General features: G+C 37.4%; 1 long non-coding RNA gene across 1 annotated transcript; it reads left to right on the top strand.

The window, feature by feature from the left end:
- Positions 1 to 11,336: 11,336 nt before the first annotated feature.
- On the top strand, positions 11,337 to 12,765 carry LOC145156780 (uncharacterized). The gene is made up of 3 exons (XR_013736912.1): positions 11,337 to 11,579; positions 11,717 to 12,494; positions 12,627 to 12,765. It is a non-coding gene; the product is annotated as an uncharacterized LOC145156780 (long non-coding RNA).
- The last annotated feature ends 13,292 nt before the right edge of the window (positions 12,766 to 26,057 follow it).

Genomic DNA, 26,057 nt, shown 5'->3' with positions numbered 1-26,057 from the left:
GGGAATACTTTGTAATATCATTGGCATAGTCTTTGTGACCTTTGTGCATTGACATTACAAAAGGATTATTTCATTTAAGTTTCGAATCTAACAGATTATAGTAAATGGCAAGAATTTGGTATTCTTACATTTACGATAAGGATTTGGAATTGTGAAATGAGCAACATTGAAATGTTGTCCATTGATCTATTTCACAAAAAGAGCACCATGGTGTGCATGCTTGGAGCATGGCATAACTATTGTTTTAATTCATGTATTAAGTTGATTAATCGAAACATTATACAATGAATAATGTGTAATCAATATGGTGATTAAATAATAGGTGTTTTATTTATATTCATAAGTTCTGAGACCACATTGGATTCGATTATTCTTGTGTTTCACTTTGCATGTTTTGACTTCCAAAATAATAAGATTATTCAAACTATCCATAGTCGATCATACTTTTGAAGTAGGTATTGAGGCAAGATTGTCATGAATCTGACTGTAGATTGTCTAGGTGTTTTAGACATATCACAAGTTTGCTACAGTGTTCATGAGTACTTTTGGAATAAGATTCGAGTAATGGATTAAACCCACGCTCATCTGAATCTCTTCATGGATTTTATCACGAGTGATTGTTAGACGATAATATATTATATTCTTAAAAATGAGACGTGTGAGTTGTAGCTTACAAATCGGTTGCACATTGGTAATGAATCTTAAAATGAGGCCCAATTAAGGAGTTGGGCCCAATTGGAAAAATAGGCCAATGATGGGCCTTTGTATATAAGGACTTTTGGATCATGGATTTGGCATTGGGCCTTGGCCCAAATTAGAGAAAAGGCAATAATGGAGAACTAACCTATGTGAGACCCTTGGTCAAAATTGATGTCCCAATTGTTGACTTAGTATTCGTTATTTTGGATAGTTCGGGATTTTCGGTGAGACAGCGGTCGGAGACTCTCAGTCCAATTCAACACTACTTTTGAGGTGAGTTCTTCTCACTATATCAACAAGGTCTACGGAACCAAGGCCGGCCCTTTATGGTTTGTATCCTGGTTATAGGATTATGCTATGTTAGTGATCTGTTAGATCTATATCCTGGTTATAGGATGATGCTATGTTAGTGATTTGTTAGATCGGTATCCTGGTATATAGGATGATGCTATGATTAGTGATATGTTAGATCTGTATGACTATATGTACATGCTAGCTAGCGTATGATATTTATGTGTTGATTGTGTGATTGGGGGTTGGGTTGAGGCGGTCCTGGTTTGTGCTCTAGGCCAACATACCCAGGGCGGCCTGGATAGACTGTAGACCCGGTAGGGCGTACTAGTTAGGTCGAAGGCCAGGATAACGGTCCAGACAGGCTGAAGGCCTGGAAGGGCGGACCAGACATGCTGAAGGTTCTGAGAGTGGACAAGATAGACTGGTGGCCCGGTGAGGGTGGTTCAGTCATACTGTAGACTCTGAGAGTGGACCAGGTAGACTGATGGCCCGGTGGCGACGGACCAGTCGTACTGTAGACTCTATATATGCAAGATGTTTGTATGATATTGTTATAGTTATTTGGGGGGAACTCACTAAGCTTCGGGCTTACAGTTGTTGATTTTGTTTCAGGTACTTCAGATGATCGCGGGAAGGCGAAGGTGTGATCGTACACCTCCTCATATTTTATGATCTTGATTTTCGGGATACTCTGACATGAAACTATTTTGAAAACACTTTGTAATAATTATCTGTTTTTGAATGGTTGCAAAAGTTTTAAATTGGCTTCAATTTTATGGATGTTACAATTGCTTTAGTGTTTAATTCTTTTAATTTACAGCCTTTTTCGTAGCGGAATGTGTGTGATACTTCAATATAAATTCTTTTTTGTAAAAGTCATTAAAATGGTGCATTGTAGAATTCTAACTTATTAAGATTTCGACCTGTTCTGACCTATGTCCTTGAACCACCAAAAAACCTTATCTTTTATTTTCTGAAAATGCAACCAAATTTTTATGTAAAAGTCTTTAATAAACGTCACAAAATATGAGCATCCATATGTAATTTCATCAGACAGTGTCCCCATATATCTGAGTGAACATACTCGAGGATTTGTTTAATTGTATTTTCGCATAAATCGGCATTTCTTCTGCACTCATGCGACCCAACTGACGATGTCATCACTCTGATTTATCATCATACTACTCCAAAGATTAAAATATATACATTATTTCCTCCACTAAACTACCTTCTATAAAATAAATTTCATGTTGTAGTTATCATTTCATTACCACAAGATCATCCTTGAGAATCTTTAACCAATTTTTTGCACCAAAATAGTTAAGTCCATGCTTAGAAAAAGTTCCAAGAGAAATCAAATTTTTCTAAAGGTCAATAACATACCAACAATCAGTTTTCTAACCATACTATCACACATCTTAATTTGGATTGGGTTACTTCCCTTGATACAACCCATTCCATAATCTCCCAACTTTATCATATTATTTCGGTCTTAAAAGAAAACAAATAAATTACATGAGATAATCATATAATGAGATGCACATGTGTCTAAGATCCAAGTATCTACAAAACTGGTCGTGAAAATATTCAAAATCTCACCCTTTTCTCTTTTATTATAACTATCATGAACAACAACAATAATTTCGCAATTGCTTGATTCCAACCTCATAGTTTCCCATGTTCTTTATACTAATAGAACTTACTTTAGCTTATATTTGGACACGACTTTCCCCTGTTTCCACCATCTCCTTTTGTTTTTCTACCCATGTCAACGAACATATATTTACCAGGCCTATCTTTGTGCTGGGATGTGGAATCACATTGTCCCTATGACCTTTTTGTCGCTACCAAGACTTAGCTATAGGGTAGTGCCATCAGAAAAAAAAAATATTACACCACAATGGAGGTGGAAGCCATGTAACAATTATAGTACTTTTTAGTGGAAATTGAGGTATGATGCTCAATCAAGATCCATGGTGCTTGGTTCTAAGGTATGCAGTACACATACAAGAGGTTTGGTTTAGATGATGGTGTCTTGGGATTCTTGACCATAAGCTACAAGAGTTCTAGGTTAACTCATATTTATATACAAAACCTCCTTAGTAGAAAGTATGGATATGATGGTTTTGTATTTCTATGTCTAACAAAATTATCTCTAGTTCTCCTGTGGATTATCACAATAACTCTAATAGTGACAACCATGTTCGTTCCTTGTGTTCTTATTTTTTCTACATGTATTTATTGTTGTGTTTTATCCATTATTCATCATAACAAGTATCAAAACTGTGGCTATATTAGGGAAGGTTAATATTGATCATTTCAAAGGTCGTAGATTTGGATTATATATATATATATATATATATATATATATATATATATATATATATATATATATATATATATATATATATATATATATATATATATATATATATATCAAAGATTATCTCTAACAAAAGAATGTACATGAACCCTTGTCTAAGAATGTTGTACATTCCATTATAAGTGAGAAGACATTATTTGGGCTGATCAAGGTGCTATATAACTTATATGAGAAACCCTCAACTATGCATAAGGTTTTCTTAATTAGACTGTTTGTAAATATGAATATGAAATAATGAATTTCAATGATAGATCACGTAAACGAGTTTAATTCGATACTATCTACGTTAGTATTAGTTGAAATGAATATGAAGATGAAGTCGAGACATTTCTACTAAGATCTTCAATACCCGAAATTTGGTCTAGAATAGTTATAATAGTTAGCACTTTGTCAAGAACTACTAAACTTACCTTTGAAGGCATTCACGACTTGATACTTGGCAATAATATTTGTAGGAGGAATGCAAGGTAATCTTCCCACATCTTGTTAAGTATAGAGGAAACAGGTAGAAAACTAAATTGAGGGAGTAACAGTAAAGTGAAATCAAAGTCAAAGAAAAGAGATTAGTCTAAGAACAGGAAATTTATTACGCTTTAGATTTGAAAAGAAAAAGGTCACTTCAAAAACAATGCCCAAACTTTCAGTAGATAAATGAAAAAGAGGAGACTAGTATGACAACAAATTTTGATGTTGCTATAATTTTTAGTGTATAAAGTCCTACTAAATCTTGGATTACAGATTATGGTGCCTCCTTTTTTCTATCCATTTCATAGAAGCGATGTAGAATTTTATGCATTATAGTGGGAAGGTAAGCCTAAATAATAAAAATAGACTTTATATTGATATACGAACAGGACACTAGAGAAGTTCAAATCTATTCCATATTTCAAGAGGATGTTGATATCATTTGGTTAATTAGATAAAGAAGGCCACTGTCAATTTCCGCAATCGTCAGTAAAAGGTTGTTGGATTAGGTGTCTAAGCCCATAAATATAATTGGTATGTACTTGACCCGATAGTAGCATGGTCCTTTTGGGTTGCCTTTACCATAGCAATTTGATAGGATGGAGTTTTGAGAAAGAGGTTATTTGTGATTTATTAATATATTATATGAATAATATATTAATTGAGAAATCATATTATTTAATTGGTATTGATCAAGAATTAATTTGGAATTAATTTAGTGATCAAAAGAGACTAATTAAATTAACGGGGACTGATTAGGTAAATCAGTAATACTTATAGTTTGGGCCAATGATCCATGTTGATTAGGGATAGACTAAGTCTATGTAAGAGTCGATGAAGAATTAGTCCAAAGGGCCTATAATATGGGTTATGGGATTGATTAATGCCTAATCATATGAATTAGGGTTTCAAAGATGAAACCCTAGGGATTCCACACTATAAATACTAACCCTTGCACTCCCAAAATCGGCACTTTTGTTCCAAGAAGTAACCCTAGACGTTGTTGGTGCCTCCTAGCCTCTCTCTCATATTCCTCCATTTGATTTTGGTGTTTGTGAATTATTAAAGGTATCACAATTGAGGTACTAAGCTCTTTAAAGGCCAAGAACTACAAGCTACAACTAAGAGGTATTCATCAAACTTGATTTATGTTGTAAATCTCACAATTGTATGCTAGTTAGGGTTTATGCTTTGGATAAAATGAAATTGCATGTGTAACTTGAGAAAACTTAGATCCAAAGCATTTAGGGTTGTATATGCAATATAGGATTGTTATAGTGCTCAAAACCCATCAAAGGTAACAAAGGGAAACCTAGTAATTTATCAAGGACGGAATATGGCAACACTATATATGGTTGATTTTTTTTAGAGATGGGGAAAATGCATCTACTAAAGAAACATGGGTGTCTACTCTATGTAACCAAAAATTTGGGCATATGAATGTCAAATGGATGAGATTTTAGCTTCCAAAGGAAGAATTTCATATTATAAGAGTTTGATAGTTGAATTTTGTGAGCCATGTCTTCTTAATAAAAAAAAGTTACTTTTGTAAAGACTAGACAACCATCCAAGGTCGGTAAGTTGAAGTTGGTTCATTAGAATTGTTTTGACCCATGATAGTTTCTTCAATAGGTGGTCATAGAACTATGTTACTTTCATCGATGATTATACAAGGATATGGGTTTATTTTCTCAAAAATATATATAAGTTTTTAGCTCCTTTTAAAAGTGGAAAGTAATTTTTGAAAATATAAATATCAATTGTTTGAAGTCACAAATATGAGAGAATAAATAAAAATATATTTTGTTGATTATTATGCTGAAAATGGGAACGGAAGGTTGAAGACGATTCTGGAAACACATCAGCAGAACGGAGTTGTTGAGAGGATGAACAAAACACTGAACGAGATGGCAAAGAGGAAGTGATTACATGTAGGTTTCCAAAAGATTTTTTGGGAATATTTTAGTCAACACTACAACATATTTAAAAAAATGGGGACCCTCAATCCCCATAGTTTCAAGATTTTAGACAAAGAATGGCAAACTTGAAGGTTTTGTTGCGTCTCTTACATCAAGATAAAGGATGCATATAGAGACAGACTGAAAGGAAAGGAAACGAAATTCACTTTTATTTTCTATAGGTTGGTTGACATGGGTTATCGCTTATAGGATAACCATACAAAATGGTTATTAAAAGCAAGAATGTGACATCAATGATAATGCCCTTTAAGAAAATGAGCTTATATCAACCCTTAGTAGAAGCAAGCAACCATAAGGTAAATATCATGATGTGTATGATGAGATTTCAAATAAAGATATTACAATACATATCAATATTTTAGATATAGGTGCAAGTTCAGGAAGGATTAGAAGCTCAGACGAGTTTAGGGGTCTAGAGATAGTGGGATCAATGAGGACAATGGGAATTCAGAAAGTGAAGTTATAGAAGATGTGGAAAAAGAAAGTTTTATCACCAAAATATCTACTAGAGAAAGAAGAACTCCATGAATATATTCTCCATAGAAAGATTACTTGTTGTTGAAATGGAATAGGGAGCCATAATCTTATGCAGAGGTTATGAGGATAAAAGCTTCCATATAGTAGAAAAAAGGCCAAGGAAGATGAGTTGAGCTCATTTAACAAGAACCAAATGTGATCCTTAGTAAATTACTACTATGGAATAAATTACCATGGAACAAATAGGTATTCAGGGTCAAAGTTAAAATATATGGGAACAAGAAATACAAATTAAGATTGGTGGAAAAATGGTTAAAGCATAAGATAGGAATTGACTAGAACGATATATTCTTACCAGTTCTAAAGATTTCCACAATTAGATTAGTGGTTGTTATTTGGAGTAATTAGATATGAAGACACATTTCTTGCATGGATGCCTTGACGAAGATATCAACATGGAACGACTAGAATTTTTTCAATTATATGAAGAAGAAAAATACATAACGTAAGTTAAAGAAAAATATGTTTGGGTTGAAGCAAGTGTCATGGAAATAGTACTAGTTTGATGATTTTTATAGATGAATGGTTATACAAGATGTGACATTGATCCTTTTTGTTACCTGAAGAAGTTTAGCTTCTCCTACATCATCTTATTATTATATGTGTATGTATGTTTATGACATAATGACAACTAGATGATATATACATGAGATCAATAAGTTGAAGAAGCGGCGGTCCAGATAGTTCAAGATGAAGGACTTGGTAGCTTTCAAAGAAATTTTGGGTATGAGCACAGTTAGAGACAAAGTGCCTACTTTAAAGATTTTTCAACATAAGTATATTACGAAAGTCTTAGAGAAATTCATCATGGAAAAAGATAAATCTATAAGTACGTCTTTGGGAGTCATCTAAGACGCTTGAAGAAGCAATTAAAAAAGATGGAATAAGATAAGAAAGAAGTATACATAATTCCTTATGTCTTAGTAGTTGGTATCCTGATATATGTTATGGTATGCACCAAACAAGATATTGCTCATGTTGTGGGAGTTATAAGCATACTTATGTCAAATAAGAGTAGGTAGAATTAAGAAGGAGTCAAGTGATTGATATCTACTTGAGAGGAAATTCTAAGGTTTCCTTATGTTTCATAAAAAAGTAGCCAGCCTCCAAGTTGGAGATTGTTGAGTTGTAGAGTTTGATATGCCCTTTGAGCTCACTGTTGTTACTGAAACTTATCACTACATGCAACACCACATTAAGATTTTTTTAGGTTGCACTACAACTGCGTTAGTAGCTACAATATGGACTATGATACTCGAACCAAGCTAAACATGCTTGAGCAAGGTCTTTGATGCTCAATAGAAAGTTCTACGGTGTTCGGTAGCAAGGTATGTGGTTCGTGGTAGCTAGGTCGATCTGCGGTATACGGACTAGAGGGCCTATTCAAATGATGATGTCTTAAGCTAACACTAGTACAAAAATGACTTACAGTCACACTTTTCGAAAAACGGTCTGTCATACTTTTTATTAAAAGTGTGGCTAAAGGTCACTAAAAAAATTTAGAGACTGTTTTTGGATACTTTTAAAATTAGTTTGTGTAGCCATTGTATAGATAATCAAAACTTTAACCACACTTAATTATATTAAATGTGACAATTATTAGCCACACTTGAACAATGTGGCCATATGTCACCATCAACCATGATTATTGATTAACATTATGATATTTTTATATGACACAATAGATAAATATATGGTGACATGAGACAATTGTATATGTTTCTATATCCTGGTGCCTTTTTAGACACATGAAATCCAATGTAGCTAACAGGTTATACATATGGTCACATTAAATATTTGTGTGTCTATAGGGTGGTGTTTACTAGTAAATAGTAAAAGCAAGAAAACAAGTTACTTTTAGTGGTTTATGGTCGTGTGCCTTTATTATGTATGTCAAAATATGATTAACTGGCTTTGAAAAAAAACAAATATTATGAGTGTAAGTTGTATTTGGTTATGGTTACAATTATTATGTGTGTTTATAAGTAAATTTGGTTACAAAAAAATATAATGTATGATCAGTATAATTGTAGTATGGTCATTGAATGTGTGACGATAATTATATAATGGTCATTTTTTTAATACTAATGTATGTCTAAATTTAAAGAATAGTCACCAAAACACCATTTATTGACTAGTCAACCATTTGACTTATATAAAGTCATTGACTACCACCCAAACTGCATAAGTTATTATTAGACTTTGGGATAGTTTTTGCAAATAAATAAATAAATAAATAAAATAAAAAATTGTCATGATTTTCATTTGAAGACGGTTGGAATTGCCTACATCAAATGAGTTTTGATTATATATCAGTTTGACATTTGGGACCTATTTTAGTCATATAACAGTTGGAGTGATCTTAACATGTACAAAACAAATTATTAAAGTTGCATCTGAAGGGGTCTTTTAAGTCGACCAAAATACCCTCTAGAAGGGGACATAAATCATTACTATGGTCTATACCAATTTCTTCAACCAGCACCCAAAAATAGTAAAATACTATATTGCCCTTGTGCAGTTAAATTGTCCCAGTTTTCTTATATTCCATTTTACAACTGAAAATCCAAACCAAAATAGTATCCTATAGAGAGTACCAACAATAACATTCAACATTAAAATACACATTTTTGACTTCTGATCACACAAATAAAAAAAACAATGAAACATTGAATGACTAAATATGTAAATTATATTGAATATCAATTGGCAGCAATGTTCTGGAAATAGTACAATTAAAAGGATAGAAACATATACTAAAATCTTATAATTAGATCTAAACACCAATTCTTTTAAACTAAAAAAGTAATACGGGTAATATTGTCAATTTGGGGCCGAAACACCATGCGGAGTAGTTACTAGCATGCACACTGGAACAAAATTCCAATCAAACATCCAAAGAACATTTTCTTATCTTTTATGGAAGTAACTTCCAAACAAACATCCAAGAAACACTAGCTTATACATCGTATTTAATACTGCTTTTTTTGGTCCATGTGAAATCCTTCTCATTGTCTCTGTTACACTTTCTCCACAGACCGCTAACTCCCTCTCTACCTGGATAGTATTAGAATATAAATTTTAGATATAAAGAAATACATATCAATGGGCAAGAGTACATTCCCATAAAATGTCAAGTACATTGTTAAAACTACCGTAAAGCAAATAAACAAAAAAGATATAAATTAATTGCCACATAGCAAAAAATGGTTGACAACTTAACATACACAATTAGACATCAGTAGACGAAAAGGAACTCTAACTACACATATTTTATCTTTAGAAAATTCACCCATCTGTTCATACATTGTTTCCATTTGATTTATTAAATCATCCCTATGTGATAACAGCTTTGTAATATCTTCATGTAAACTTTGACTTTTAGCATCTAACTGTCTTTTCTTATCTTCAAACTGTTTTTTTGAAGGTTTTCACTTTCTAATTTCTTGATTCCCAACAAGACTTTGATTCTCAATCTTGATTACACATACACACACAAGTTAAAATAAAAATGTCTGAGTAAAAGTAAACACAAAGCATACCAAGATCAATAGCTAAGATCATCCCTTCTTGTTTTAAACCCAAAACTCATTTCTACAAACCATTGATCAAGTTTGACATCGACAACTTAAACAGGACTAGCAACAAAATCTTGTTTGAGGTTGTAACAAAAAAATCAATTTATTGAGGTTACTATCATCAATTTCGACCTAATTAACCACACTCGAAATTATAGATACACATAAATCACATCAAGATATAGAACATACAATGTATATTCTTCAATTTCCATCTCCTATTTATCCTTGATCGATTTCTTGACTACCGAAGCTTGATGCTCTGTAGTTGTATAGAAAAATCGAGATTTATTCTTGAATGTGAAACTTATTGCGTTGTAAGATATGCATATGATTTTTAGGTTTAGGGTTAAAGGAAGATAACCGAACTGGTGGTGATCGATTTTGTTGGTGATGTTATCCCAAGTGGACGACAACTGCGGTGGTCAGGATTTCAGCGATGGAGCAGGTGGTCGGCGTTGGAGAGGAAGGAGGTGGAAGAGGTGGTCGGCGAGGCTAAAGTAGATAGAGAGGGAAAAGACGGAATGAAGTCCCAAAACGGAGACGGAGATCAAAAGGGTAAACAAGTGCAATCGAGCAAGCTATAAAATTGTAACTGATTAAAATTTATTATCCCGAACAGGCGGGATTGGGGAAATTTTTTTGAGGGAAAACCAAAATGAAAATTTTTAACATCTTAATTATGTATATATTATTTGGTTAGTATTATACTTTCGATAAAAAATATTTAATACATTAGTTATTTACTAAACTCTCAATTCAGATTTTTATCTATGATAAAATTGAAATTCTCTATTACGTGCATATATATATATATATATATATATATATATATATATATATATATATATATATATATATATATATATATATATATATATATATATATATATATATATATTCTAATAAATGAATAGTTTAAATCTTCTTTTGCCAAGTGTCACTCTAATACAACTCCTCATTAATATTATGTCATGTGTCATATAGATATATTAGGCAACTCATTCCAAAATTCAAATTTACATTAATTATATGTTAAATTTGAAGTTATAATAACTTGAAAATTTTGATATATATCTCTTAATTAATAATTTATTTAAAATGACTTATTTAAAATAACTGATTAATAATTATAAATTTTTATTATAAAAGTTTAATTAATTTTATAACCGTGTTCCCACGGGTTATAAACTAGTATATATATATATATATATATATATATATATATATATATATATATATATATATATATATATAAACCCTGTTTTTTTCGGAGCGCGTAGCGCGCGTTAGATGGGTTTGTAAAAGAACGCGTCTTTGCATATACACTGTTTCACAACATTTCCACCGCTTCGTTTCCCGGTACCATCGCATCCATCGAAATTGCCCTCCCCCCACCCCTCTTCTCTCTTTCTTTCCTTCTCTTCGTCTTCAACTATCAAAACATCTCATAAACACCCTTTTTTTCTGGTGCCGCTACACCCCGTTTGTAGAATTCCAATGACGCAACGTCATCCAACATTGGAACGACGCCAATAAAATTGGAGGCAAAAGGATTGAGGTGAACCGATATGTTGTTTTCTCCACCGCTTCTGGAAAACGATGCATCGAATCAACCTGTCATACGCATGTTGAAAATAAAGGGTATATATATCAATATATGCCATCTTCTCTCTATTCAAGATAATTTCGTTTCAATCCGTTTCAATTGCTTTCCGGTTTGCCCTACGATTTTTCTCTTCCTCATCGTCTTTTATCATTGTTAATTTTTAGTTTTTCAGGGTCTTAATGGAGATGCTCTACAGCGGGAGCAATTCAGGCCCAAAGATGATGATTTTTCTTTGGATTGCATGGTCTCTTGGGTTTTTTTGTTACCCGAACAACTGCTGCATTTTGTTTGATTTGTTGAAATCACTGAAGGAATCAATTGTCAAGTAAGAAATCACCCTACTCGTAATCTTTAATTTTCAGTTTAGGGTTCATTTGAAACCATAGCTTTGTTGGTATGTGTAATTTGTTTGAAATCCATTCAATTTTCAAGTATCATAGCGATAGGTTTGCATAGAATATTGTCAATCTCCTTCAGATCGCAACTTAGGCGAGGATGCTTTTTTTATTTCTTTTATTTGGTGTTGAGAATTTTCTAGGGCTTTTAGTCGAACCTGCATCATCATCCTTTATTTCTTTTCTTAAGTTGGTGCTTTTTAGTTTATGAACAACTATTTTGTTGCAGAAGGTTTATGTTTCATTTTTCATTTCCCATCTCTTTGATTATTTATCTTTTGTAAATTGAGAATTATTATGTAAGGAAGTTCATTTCAATTTGTCCTCCTTAGTTTGAATGTATTCAAAGTTATTTATTTCAGTTTCTTTTCATTTTTTGCGTTTTTCTTAACTTGGATATATTCCTGTGATTTTTGGGATATATTCCTGTGATTTTTGGCATGTGATTGTTGAAGGGAAGGAAGAAATATTAGGTTGTATTATTCCCCCTCAAATGAGGTGAGGTTTTCCCATAGGATATTCAAAGACATTGCCATAAACCGAGTACATGAATTGGTAAGCGTTTTTCAATATTATTACTACAGGTTTGCTCTCATCTTTTGTTTCCCTCATCAATTCAAATGTGTAAACCCTAACCATTTGGGAGAAAGGGACAATTCATGACTTTCAATTTTTTTTCTTTTTCAGATGATGCAGCATGATGTGGCAAATAACATCCCAAGAAATGTTTCTCTATCCAACCTTATTTCTCCTTCAAGCAATACAAAAACTTAATAGTTTGGAATGTATTTTCAGTTTATTTCATGATTTCAATCATTAATTTATGAGCGTGTATGATATATATGTCTAAATGATAATAACAATTGAGAAATAGAATAGTTAGACTCGGAAATAGCTCTGGAGACTATTTTTAAGATCTTGTAATCATCTGTAGTTCTCTTTGTGGGATCCCATTTAATCTTTGCTAAAGATTCAATTGTGATGTTAATATACACTTTTCATTACAAACTACATTAGTTTTCATTTGAATTTTACAAATAAAAAACTGAAACTATTCTATGTTGTTGGATTCTTAAATCACATAAAATACAACCCAAACTTGAAATCCTTCGTTAGTAAGTTTCATGTCAATTGGACATCATTCGCACATTATTTGTATGCATCTTGTCTAGAGGGGATTCAATGTTGCTGATGTTGCATAATTAATCAAAGAAATCACTTGTACCTGATAAACCAGCAAGTTGTTGCTGTGATCTCTTCCAATAGAGCTTAAAGGTTTCATTTCCTTTTTATTCCTCCTAAAAATATGTGAATTTTCCGTTCATTGTTCAATTGTTTGTTCTGTCTTGGGACAATTTGCGGTCTGAAAAAGGGATAAATGATCAATTTTTTTCACAAGTTTATATAATTTGCTGTTTTTCTACTAAATGCTTTCAAAATATCTTTTGTTTTCTTATTGCACAAGAAAACTCATTACAACCACAACTTATAAAATATATGAAGTACATTAGTTACCAATCTCTTTCAGTTTGCTACAATCATCCCAAAATATGCCAAAAAAGATAAATAGGCCATTAGCTCCATACTATCACTTAAATAGCCGACAATAGCAATGTTATCATACTAAAAGTTACTGTTCATTGCAATTATGAGTAGAATTTATCGGAAGTCTACCTTTTTTTTTTTTTAAATTTCATACTGTTGTACTGTTACATTGATGATATAGTTTGCAAAGTATATTTAGACTAATCATTTAGTATAAAAAATTGATCGTTTGTATCATATTTACTCCAAAAGGGTAAAATGATCATTTACTCATTCATATTATTCTTTCGGTCCAAAAAGTGACCATTTTTACTCACATTTAATCCAAAAATGTTAAAAGGGTTGTTTACTTACATTCACACTTTGCAAAAAGGGGACTGTTTGTATAAATGTTTAATCTAAAAAGGCTAAAACGGTCATTTTCTCATATTTACACAATTGGATTACTCCAACTAAGCGATTGTTGTACTCATTTCATATAGTTAATTCAGTCGAAAAAAGTATAAATGTCATCTACTCACACTATAAACAGTTAATTTAGTATATATATATATATATATATATATATATATATATATATATATATATATATATATATATATATATATATATATATATAAAACGTTCAATCGAGAACATTTCGTATTGCGAGAATATTTGAGAACAAAAATCATTCTTTAATTTGCAAGGTGGCACTACCTACCACCCACCAACCATCCATCTCCACCACCTACAACTCACCAGCCACCAACCACCACCGCCTACCACCACCGCCTACCACCACTCATCACCACTACCTACCACCTATCACCACAACCAACAACCCACTACAACTACCCACCACCACCACCCCCACCACCATCACACATCGTCACCACCAACAACAACCACCCATCACCACAACCATCAACCCACTACCACCACCCACCACCACCACACATCGCTACCACCCACCTCCACCACTCATCACCACCAACACCACCACCACCAACCACCGTCACCACCGCCACCATTACCATGACCATCACCACAATCACTATTACCCGTCACCACCACCATCACCCGCCACTACCACCACCCCACCCAACAACATCACCATCACCTGCCACCACTACCCTACCCACCACAATCATCAGCCGCCACCACCCATTACCACAACCTCCTATCACCACCACCACCCACTCATCTCCACCACCCACTTGCACCATCCGCCACAACCACCCCATCCCCACCAACCATCACACCACACCCGCCACCATCACCACCACCACCCACCACCCTACCCATCCCCATCACCATCACCTGTCACCACCACCCATCCATCAACACCAACCACCTCCACCACCTACCCATACATCACCATCACCATCACCACCACCACCATCATCATCACCAGCCACCACCCATTACCACCCACTCATCTCGAACATCCACGTGCACCACCCACCAAAACCACCCCCACCCCCAACAACCACCACCATCGCCACCCACCACCATCACCATCGTCCCCACCGCCACCATCACCATCATCATCACCACTATCACTATTACCCATCACCACCACCATCACCCGCCACTACCACCACCCCACCCACCACTATCACCATCACCCGCCACCACCATCCTACCCACCACCATCATCATCACCCGTCACCACCCATTACCACAACCACCCATCACCACCACCACCCATCACCACTCACCACCATCGCTACCCACTCATCTCCACCACCCGCCATAACCACCCCACCCCCACCAACTACCACGCCTACCACCATCACCACCACCCGCCACCACCACTACCTACCACCCTACCTACCGCATCACCATCACCTGTCAGCATCACCCGCCCATCACTACCAACTACCTACATCACCTACCACCACCTACCCACACATCACCATCACCATCACCATCACCACCACCACCACCACCATCATCATCACCCGCCACCACGCATTACCACAATCACCAATCACCACTCACCAGGCATCAGTACCGACTCATCTCCACCACCCACTTGCACCACCCGCCACAACCACCCCCACCCCCACCAACCACCACACCCACCACCATCACCACCACCACCACCCACTACCCTACCCACCCCCTTCACGATCACCTGTCACAACCACCCCCACCCACACCAACCACCACTCGTATTTCCAATTGTAAGTTTATATAGTTTTAGTTTATTTAATTATTTTTACATTTTAAATGTTATAGTAGTTTCAGATATATTTAAATTTTCACCACCAACCCATCGAATTGGTTGAGCTCGAGTTTGAAGTTATGAATTAAAAAAAATTAATTAGTTGAAACGGGCTGGTTGAATCCAGTTTCCCATTGAACCGTACGATTTATGTTGGTTCGGAAACAAAGGGTTTTTAGGCTTGAAAAAACCCAGTGGTGTTGCGCCATCGGTTGAACATGTCCGATTTTCAAAACGATAATCAAAACCCTATCATTAAAAACCTAGTTTTTTTTAGTTTTTTTAATCTAGATATTTAAACAAATAAGAGATGTATACAAAAATCATTTGAGTCTTGAACTTTTGATTGCATTAGACGCCAAGTCTATCCCTGGTTTTCTCTAGAAAAAGAAATGTATGTCCTCTACTACTCTAAAAACCTAACCGCCGTTTCCCCTCACCATCGCCGTTTCCTTAGTTTTCTCCAGAAAATTTTTTTGTCCTCTATTATGCCACCAGGTTCCCTCACCGTCATTGCCTTCACCACCATAAATTGGGACTTGATTGCCGATCGTCATAGCACCTAGAAAAACGAAACATCGTCGGCACTTAGAAACATGCCCATATGATGTCGAGTGGAGAAGCCTTGAAACACTCCCATCAATTTCGAATGTTGTTCGATAAGAAGTAAGAAACGATTTCTCTCTAAGTGCTTATCAGTCGATTTTGGTTACTTAATACTCTAATTTCAGTAATTTCATGTTCTGAATCGTCTAATTCCCGACTTATGGTCTGATGGTTAAGTTCTTTTTTTCTCTTTAAGTGATGTAATATGATTCATGGCCATCTATTGGACAAGGGACGCCAAATTCGTGAATGATACGATCCGATTTTGAAAGTCGTATGTGTTATCTGATATGTGTTATCTAATTTTTGATTCATCACCTCTCATAGTGGTACTTTGACTTCACTAGAGTTGGAAGATTTGTGTGACTAGAAGTTCGTCTGTCACCCCTGAGGTACTTTTCTTTTTGAAACCGTAAACATGATGTATTTTCTCTACCCGGTCGATATTAGAAACCCTAAGGAGCATACAGGGAACCATCTGATAGAAATCTTACCAAAGACATGAAACAGAGATGGTGGCGCACCCCATCTCTGAAAAATCCCTGGTCCTCGAATCACGTTTGTGGTCTATTTTCTCATAACCACATTTTTCCTTCTTCATCTTCTAGTCAATGGACCAAAGGTGCAATCTTCGAACCATCATCCATACTTGATTATTTATTTGAAATCAAAACCTAGTTTTTGTGTTGTAGATCCATACAAAATTACTCAATTTTACACCTGACTATTGTCACAACCCGAACCGTTGGAACGGACGGCGGAAACGTCCGGGAGCGGGGTGACGTCATACGTAGTATCACAACAGTTGTATCATAGTAAGCGAAGTAAACACAACCATAACATTATAATATGAATATTTACATTGTTTGAAAACATAGTTTGTTCATAACAGTATATAACAAAAGTAAAAGACATGACTCCAAAATGCTCCGTCTTCTCCAAAAGTTCGCAAGAGTACCTGTCTATTGTTGCCCTGAGAATACAAGCAGTTTTAAAATATCAGCATAAAGCTGGTGAGTTCATAAGCGTTTAGTTCTGGTGAAAGAAATGTTTCTTTGATCCTTTGGAAAGTGTTTCCCAAGAAAATCCTATATTTTCTTATGAAAGATGTTTGATTATCCATTCGTTACTTGTTTAATAACCTGTTTATGTAAGGTTGAGTTATCCCAGGAAAATCCTATATTTTCCTTAAAAGTTGATAGTTGGTTATCTGTTCTGGTACGAGGTGTACAAGTATCTACCATACTTGTATCGTTATATGTAGTTTCCTTGAAAAACCCTGTTTGCTCTCTGTGAGATGTATTAGCCTTATTACATAAATAAAACTAATAAATAAGTAGTGAACTAGATCCTAAGGGTATTGCTAATGCCCTCTAGTAATCAAATCGGTTATTACTTTGAGGTTAGTTCACTTGTTTCATTATTACAAAAGTAAATATTTGTTATCTAGGTTGCGAGTTTTATAACCATACATTAAACTGGATATGGCACGTAACAGGGCCAGTATCTTTTATGACTTTGTCACCCCAGGCATGGCTGCCTAACTGTAGCTAGCAGTTTAGGTGCGGGATAGTCAGTCCCGTATAGATCTATACACAATAGTCACGCTCTCCCTACAAGAAATTCTGGTTACAAGTGTTAGTCCTACACTCTCGAATCCGGTGGAGTGTTACCAAGGACGTCTCTCCAACTTAAAATAACAAATTTACAAGTAATAATACCGAAAATCTTGTTTATGTTTTGTATAAATCCTTTATGAAATATCATATTTTATGACAAGATTTACAAGTTCCTTGTTTTAGTTTTGAAAACTGTTTCTACGAGTTGATTTCTTAATCATTTGGTAAAACGGTTTTTTGTGTTAAAAGCATGCTGAACATATACTTATTTTATGCAAAATAAGATAACTTGAGAACAAGTTTCCTTGTACTTTTGCTTGTATTCCCCCCTGAAAACATGAAAAACTCGGAAAAGCATAGGGGTATGAACTCACTGTTTTACGTGGGATTCGAGTGTAAGTTGCTAGGAATTGCTGAGTGTCAAATAAAGCCTCGAGCACAAATGGATCCTATTTAGCATGTAAAGTACATATATACATTAGGTGAGGGCATAAAAATATTTGTTATGGAAGTAAACCACCTTAGGGACTAGGAAACACTTAAAACTAAGTGTTAGAATCACATGTGATTGAAGAGGGGAGTTTGCGGCCGTAATCGGAGTTTACGGTCAAGGGTTTGCGGCCCAACAGAGTTTACGGCCCATATGTTTACGGTCCAAGTGTTTACGGTCCATGGGTTTACGGCCCATGGGTTTACGGCCGTAAACACTTGGCGAAAAGTGCGATTTTCGATGTTTCAAGGTCCTTTTTAGCCTTCTGGAAGTGTTCTAAGCCTTGATTCCAGGCTTAGGAGGGTGTTGTGGCAACTTTGCACCACTTAAATAGAGTTTACGGTCAAGGGAGATTGCCTTGACCGTAAACACCCTTCTGGTCACGATTTCTAGATGTTTAACAAGTGATTCTTTGTCCAACAAGCTAAGGGTAGTGTACTTACGTAGTGGAAGCTTGAAATGAGGTTTTTAGCCACCAAGAACTACTGTGTGTTCTTGGTGCTCTTGGTGAGAGAGAAAATCTAGAAAAAGATGAGATTTATGAGCTAGGAACATGGATTTGCCACTAGAAGTGAGATAGAAACACAATCAAGGTGAAGAATCACTTACATTCTTGAGGATCCTTGAGCAAATTCGAAGTTTGTAGAGAGAGAGTAGAGAGTAGAGAGAGAAAGCTTCTGGAGTGTGTAAAGTGAGAAATGAAGGCCACTCATCCCTTATATAGGGGTGAGTTTATGGCCAAGGGGTGAGGTGGAGGGTTTACGGCCGTGAACAGGGTTTACGGTCGTAAACAGGGTTTACGGCCGTAAGCTGTGTTTGCGGTCGTAAGCTCCTTTCGAAGGGTTGTTTGGTCCGGATGCTATGCTTTGACTTAGAAAACCTCGATTTTGAATACGAAACTCGATTGAACTGAGTTTAGAATATTTCGTTAGACCAAAAATAATACTAACGTGAACGGAAATAAATCAATTCGGATTTATTTAAAACGTAAGGTCCTTCCCAAACTAAGAAATTTGACGGAATTAACTAAAAACCCAAATTTTATAAACGGAAACTAGGTAAGGATAATGGAAAAAGTTTCGGGTTGTCACATCATCCCCCCGTTAGAGAGAATTTTGTCCCGAAATTCGAACATAGAATACAAATCATGGATTAGAAAAGAGATGCGGATACTTCTGTTTCATCTGATCTTCGCGCTCCCAAGTGAATTTGGGTCCCCGCTTGGCATTCCAGCGAACCTTCACTATCAGGATGTGACTTTGTTTCGTTCGTTTGATCTCTCTATCCATGATTTCGACTGGTTCTTCCACAAAGTTCAGGTTCTCGTTGATCTCGATCTCGTCGAGAGGAATCGTAAGGGTTTCGTCGGATACGCATTTCTTAAGATTCGAAACGTGAAAGACAGGATGAATGTTGCTAAGTTCTTGCGGTAAACGAAGTTTGTAGGCTACGGGACCGATCCTAGCGAGGATTTCGAAGGGTCCTATATATCTTGGATTTAGCTTTCCACGCTTTCCGAAGCGTATCATGCCTTTCCAGGGCGAGACCTTCAATAGAACACGGTCTCCAACCAGGAACTCCAAGGGTTTTCGTCGTTTATCGGCGTAGCTCTTTTGTCTATCTCGTGAGGCCTTAAGTCGTTCTCAGATTTGTACAATCTTGTATGTGGTTTCGTGGATGATTTCTGGGCCAGTGAGAGTGCTGTCAGGGATTTTCGCCTTGGCTAGCTGCGTGTCGCCCACCTCAGCCCAGCACAGAGGGGATCTGCACTTGCGACCGTAGAGGGCTTCGAAGGGCGTAACCTTAATGCTGGTGTGGTAACTGTTGTTGTAGGAAAACTCGACCAAGGGCAAATGGGTGTCCCACGACTCGCCGAAGTCGATGACACATGCTCTCAACATGTCTTCCAAGGTTTGGATGGTTCTCTCACTCTGCCCATCTGTCTGAGGATGATAAGCTGTGCTCATATCCAGCTTAGTTCCAAGAGCCTTCTGTAGCGACTGCCAGAACCTCGAAGTGAACCTACTATCTCGATCGGAGACAATGGACACAGGTACACCATGCAGTCGAACTATCTCTCGAATGTAGATTCTCGTGAGTCTCTCCATTTTGAAGTTTTCCTTGATCGGAAGGAAGTGGGCAGATTTAGTCAGTCGGTCGACAATTACCCAAATAGCGTCGTGCCCCACTCGGAGACTTGGGTAATTTGGTGATAAAATCCAAAGTAATTCTCTCCCACTTAAACTCAGGTATCTCTGGCTGGTGGAGTAGACCTGAGGGCTTCTGATATTCGACCTTCACCTTGGTGTAAGTCAGGCACTTGCCCACGAAGGTAGCGATCTCTGCTTTCATGTCGGCCACCAATACAGTTTCTTGAGATCGAGGTACATCTTGTCCGAGCCTGGATGAACGGAGTATCTAGTCTTGTGAGCTTCGTTCATTACCACCTCTCTATAACCACCGAACTTTGGGGTCCAGATCCGGTCTATGAAATAATAGACTCCGTCTCCCTTGATCTCTAGGTTCTTTTCCATTCCTCTCAGGGCTTCACCTGGCATGTTCTCTGGTTTCAAGGCTTCCAGCTGAGCATCCTTGATTTACGCGGATAAATGGGAATGGATAGTCATGGTCAGTGCCTTCACTCTACGATCTGAGTACTCCTTCCGGCTGAGGGCATCTGCCACCACATTGGCCTTGCCGGGATGGTAGCGGATTTCGCACTCGTAATCGCTGAGTAGCTCAACCCATCGCCGTTGTCTCATGTTCAGTTCCTTCTGGTCGAAAATATGTTGCAGACTTTTATGGTCAGTGAAGATAGTGCACTTGGTTCCGTAGAGATAATGTCTCCATATCTTCAATGCGAAGACCACGGCTCCCAATTCCAGGTCGTGTGTTGTGTAGTTGACTTCGTGCGCCTTCAGTTGTCTTGAGGCATAAGCAATGACTTTTCCCCGTTGCATGAGCACACAGCCTAGGCCCTGATTGGATGCATCACAGTAGACAACGAAGTCCTCCGTCCCTTCGGGCAGAGACAAGATAGGTGCGCTCCATAGGGCCCGCTTCAACGTTTGGAACGCAGTGTCTTGCTTTTCACTCCAACAAAATGGTACGCCTTTCTGAGTCAGAGTGGTTAAGGGTTTGGCAATTCTGGAAAATTTTTGGATAAATCTGCGATAATAGCCAGCGAGACCCAAGAATTGACAGATTTCTGTGGGCGTCTTCGGTGCTGACCAGTTCTCTATCGCCTTGATTTTGGAGGGGTCCACATGTATGCCTTCCTCACTTACCACGTGACCTAGGAAGGTTACTTTTCGAATCCAAAATTCGCATTTGGAGAATTTCGCGTACAGCTTCTCCGTCCTTAGGGTTTCCAACACCGATCTCAAGTGCTGTCGATGATCTTCCTCACTTTTGGAATAGACAAGTATATCGTCGATGAATACGATTACGAACTTGTCCAGGAAAGAACGGCACACCCGATTCATCAGGTCCATGAATACCGTCGGTGCGTTGGTTAGACCGAAGGGCATCACTACAAATTTGTAGTGACCATACCGAGTCCGAAATGATGTCTTAGGAACATCACTCTCATGGACTCGCAACTGATGGTACCCTGATCTTAGGTCTATTTTGGAAAAGTAACTGGCTCCTTGAAGTTGATCGAAGAGGTCGTCGATTCGAGGAAGAGGGTAAGGGTTTTTTACTATGAGTTTGTTCAGCTCTCGATAATCAATGCACATCCGAAAGGATCCGTCCTTCTTTTTCACGAACAAGATCGGGGCTCCCCAGGGTGAGGAACTCGGTCTGATGAATCCTTTGCTGAGCAGCTCATTGAGCTGACTGGATAACTCCTGCATTTCTGCCGGCGCTAATCGGTATGGGGATTTAGCTACGGGGGTAGTTCCGGGGACTAAGTCGATGCGAAACTCGACTTGGCGTTCGGGAGGGATTCCCGGGAGATCTTCGGGAAAAACATCGGGAAAGTTGCAGACTTCGGGGATGCTCTCGAGGTCTTTAACTTCCTGCTTCTCGTTAATGACGTGGGCTAGGAATGCATGACACTCCTTTCGCAAAAGTTTCTAGGCTTTGATGCACGAAACGATACGGAGGTTTGAACTAAGTTTATCACCGTAAATCATGAGAGTTTCACTAGAGGAAAGATTGAGACAAATGGCTTTTTCGTAACAAAGGATATCAGCATGATTGGGCTCAACCAATCCATGCCGATGATGACATCGAAGCTTTTTATGGAGACTGGCATAAGGTCGATAGGAAAAGAATGATCGTTCAAGGTAAGGGTACAGCCTACGTATATATCATTAGTGCTTTCTTTCTCACCGTTAGCCATCTCGACGGTAAATGTTTCAGTTAGTGGTTGAGGTTTATGTTTGAGAAGATGTTTGAATGCATGACTAACAAAACTTCTCTCCGCACCAGAATCGAAAAGAATGCATGCATAAGAGTTGTCGAGGAGGAACGTACCCGAAATAACTGTGGGATCAGCGACTGTCTCCTCTTGCCCTATCGTTAGCACTCTCCCCGTGCCACCTGCTGTTGTTGCCTTGGGGCAGTTTCTCTTGTAGTGCCCGACTTCTCCACAACCATAACAGGCTTGACCGACGCCTGCTCCAGATGCATGATTGGTTGGTTGGACTGGTGTCTTGCAAAATCAAACTGTGTGCCCCTTTTTGCCACAATTAGTGCATGACATTTCACGACATGGGTAGGGATTATGATGGTAATTGCACTTGTCGCACCGAGGAAGGGTACCAGCATATTTACTGGTAGGTGCTTGGGCGGCAGGAGCAGTGGCAGGAGTAGTAGCAGCGTGGACTGCCACCGTTTGCTGTTTCTTTGAGGGTTCCTGTGAAGACTGGCCCTTCCGCTGCTTCCAGAACTTTCTTTTCTCACCACTCCCTTTTGCTGGCTCAGGAGCGGTTGCCACTTTATCAAGATCAACTCCGTGATCTATGAGAGTTTGCGCCAGACACTTAGCGCTGTCAAAGGTGTTTGGCCTAGCAGCCAAGACATTCCCTTTGGTGGGTTGTGTCAGTCCCCAAATGTATCTCTCTATCTACTTGCTTTCCGGGGTGACCATTCCCGGGCAAAGAAGTGCTATGTCAGATTCCTTCATCTTTAGGTTCCAGAGTTCGTGCTCTAGTTTCTGCATCTCGCCCCATGGGCAGTACTCAGCTAGCATGAGTTCCTTTAAGCTTTCCCAACCCATAGCATTTGCCACTGGTAGGGTTAGGGATTTGACCCGACCATTCCACCAGGTCAGTGCCCTGTTGGCGAAAGTGCAAGCGGCGAATTTTACTTTGTTGGCCTCAGAACAGGAACAGATTTCAAAAATGGATTCGATCTTCTCGAACCATTGAGTCAGGGCAATAACACCTCCTTTGCCGTCGAAAGATGTGGGTTTCGCATTCATGAAGTCCTTATAGGAGCACTCCTTTTGGTGTCCCTGACCACCTTCCTGATTTTGGGGATGAGTACCACCTCCCTGCCCGCCAGATCCGCCAGGATTAATTTATGACATCGCGGCAGCCACAGCAGCAGTAACAGCTGCCTGGAACATAGCGGGATCAAACTGAGGGGGTAAGTCCTCTGGAATCGAATCAAGAAGAAGAGGATGGTAAGTCCTCTGGAATCGAATCAAGAGATATAAAGCAAGATGTATCTCAATATGATGGCTAGAGTGTTCTACTAAGCGATAAACAAGGAAAAGCTACCAATGCAAATAAGTTATCGCTAAAAGGAATAAGTAGCAACACTAGGAATAAATTTCTACAATGTATTCGGCTCTGGCTAAAATACTCCTACAGTATTTTAAGTTGTATGTTTTGTTCTTTTGATACCTTGTTCTATGGATACTAGGTAAGTTTTAGGCTTGTTGCAACACCAAAGTCACTCCCAAGCACATGTTGGTCATGTCTCGAATAAATATAGTTGATCAGGCTATATTGACCCTAGACATGATTACATAACTGCCCAGGTTTAACCGCAGTGTTCAACATCGAAAATACTTTTGTTTTGCTCTACTCATGATATTGTTTCTGGTACGTAGGTATACTTGTATACTTTTTACAAAAATACTTGTATTTTAAAAGTATACTTTTAGTTCAGAGCACTTCGGCCCCCTTAGTGTTTATAGTTGTATACCATGTAAGGTTCGGTATACTTCGTTCACTATAAACAATAGCTCTGATACCAATCTGTCACACCCCCGAACCGTCGGAACCGACGGCGGAAACGTCCGGGGGCGGGGTGACGTCATACGTAGTATCATAACAGTTGTATCATAGTAAGCGAAGTAAACACAACCATTACATTATAATATGAATATTTACATTGTTTGAAAACATAGTTTGTTCATAACAGTATATAACAAAAGTAAAAGACGTGACTCCAAAATGTTCCGTCTTCTCCAAAAGTTGGCAAGAGTACCTGTCTATTGTTGCCCTGAGAATACAAGCAGTTTTAAAATATCAGCATAAAGCTGGTGAGTTCATAAGCGTTTAGTTATGGTGAAAGAAATGTTTCTTTGATCCTTTGGAAAGTGTTTCCCAAGAAAATCCTATATTTTCTTATGAAAGATGTTTGTTTATCCATTCGTTACTTGTTTAATAGCCTGTTTATGTAAGGTTGAGTTATCCCAGGAAAATCCTATATTTTCCTTAAAAGTTGATAGTTGGTTATCTGTTCTGGTACGAGGTGTACAAGTATCTACCATACTTGTATTGTTAGATGTAGTTTCCTTGAAAAACCCTGTTTGCTCTCTGTGAGATGTATTAGCCTTATTACATAAATAAAACTAATAAATAAGTAGTGAACTAGATCCTAAGGGTATTGCTAATGCCCTCTAGTAATCAAATCGGTTATTACTTTGAGGTTAGTTCACTTGTTCCATTATTACAAAAGTAAATCTCTGTTATCTAGGTTGCGAGTTTTATAACCATACATTAAAATGGATATGGCACGTAACGGGGCCAGTATCTTTTATGACTTTGTCACCCCAAGCATGGCTGCCTAACTGTAGCTAGCAGTTTAGGTGCGGGATAGTCAGTCCCGTATAGATCTATACACAATAGTCACGCTCTCCCTACAAGAGATTCTGGTTACAAGTGTTAGTCCTACACTCTCAAATCCGGTGGAGTGTTACCAAGGACGTGTCTCCAACTTAAAATAACAAATTTACAAGTAATAATACCGAAAATCTTGTTTATGTTTTGTATAAATCCTTTATAAAATATCACATTTTATGACAAGATTTACAAGTTCCTTGCTTTAGTTTTGAAAACTATTTCTACGAGTTGATTTGTTAATCATTTGGTAAAACGGTTTTCAGTGTTAAAAGCATGCTGAACATATAATTATTTTATGCAAAATAAGATAACTTGAGAACAAGTTTCCTTGTACTTTTGCTTGTATTCCCCCCAGAAAACATGAAAAACTCGGAAAAGCATAGGGGTATGAACTCACTGTTTTACGTGGGATTCGAGTGTAAGTTGCTAGGAATTGCTGAGTGTCAAATAAAGCCTCGAGCACAAACGGATCCTATTTAGCATGTAAAAATACATATATACATTAGGTGAGGGCATAACACTATTTGTTATGGAAGGAAACCACCTTAGGGACTAGGAAAC

The sequence above is a fragment of the Lactuca virosa genome, chromosome 2 (assembly GCF_052849685.1).
Source record: "Lactuca virosa cultivar CGN04683 chromosome 2, Lactuca_virosa_CGN04683_v6, whole genome shotgun sequence".
Taxonomy (NCBI): domain Eukaryota; kingdom Viridiplantae; phylum Streptophyta; class Magnoliopsida; order Asterales; family Asteraceae; genus Lactuca; species Lactuca virosa.
This window is presented reverse-complemented; position numbering and strand designations above follow the sequence as displayed.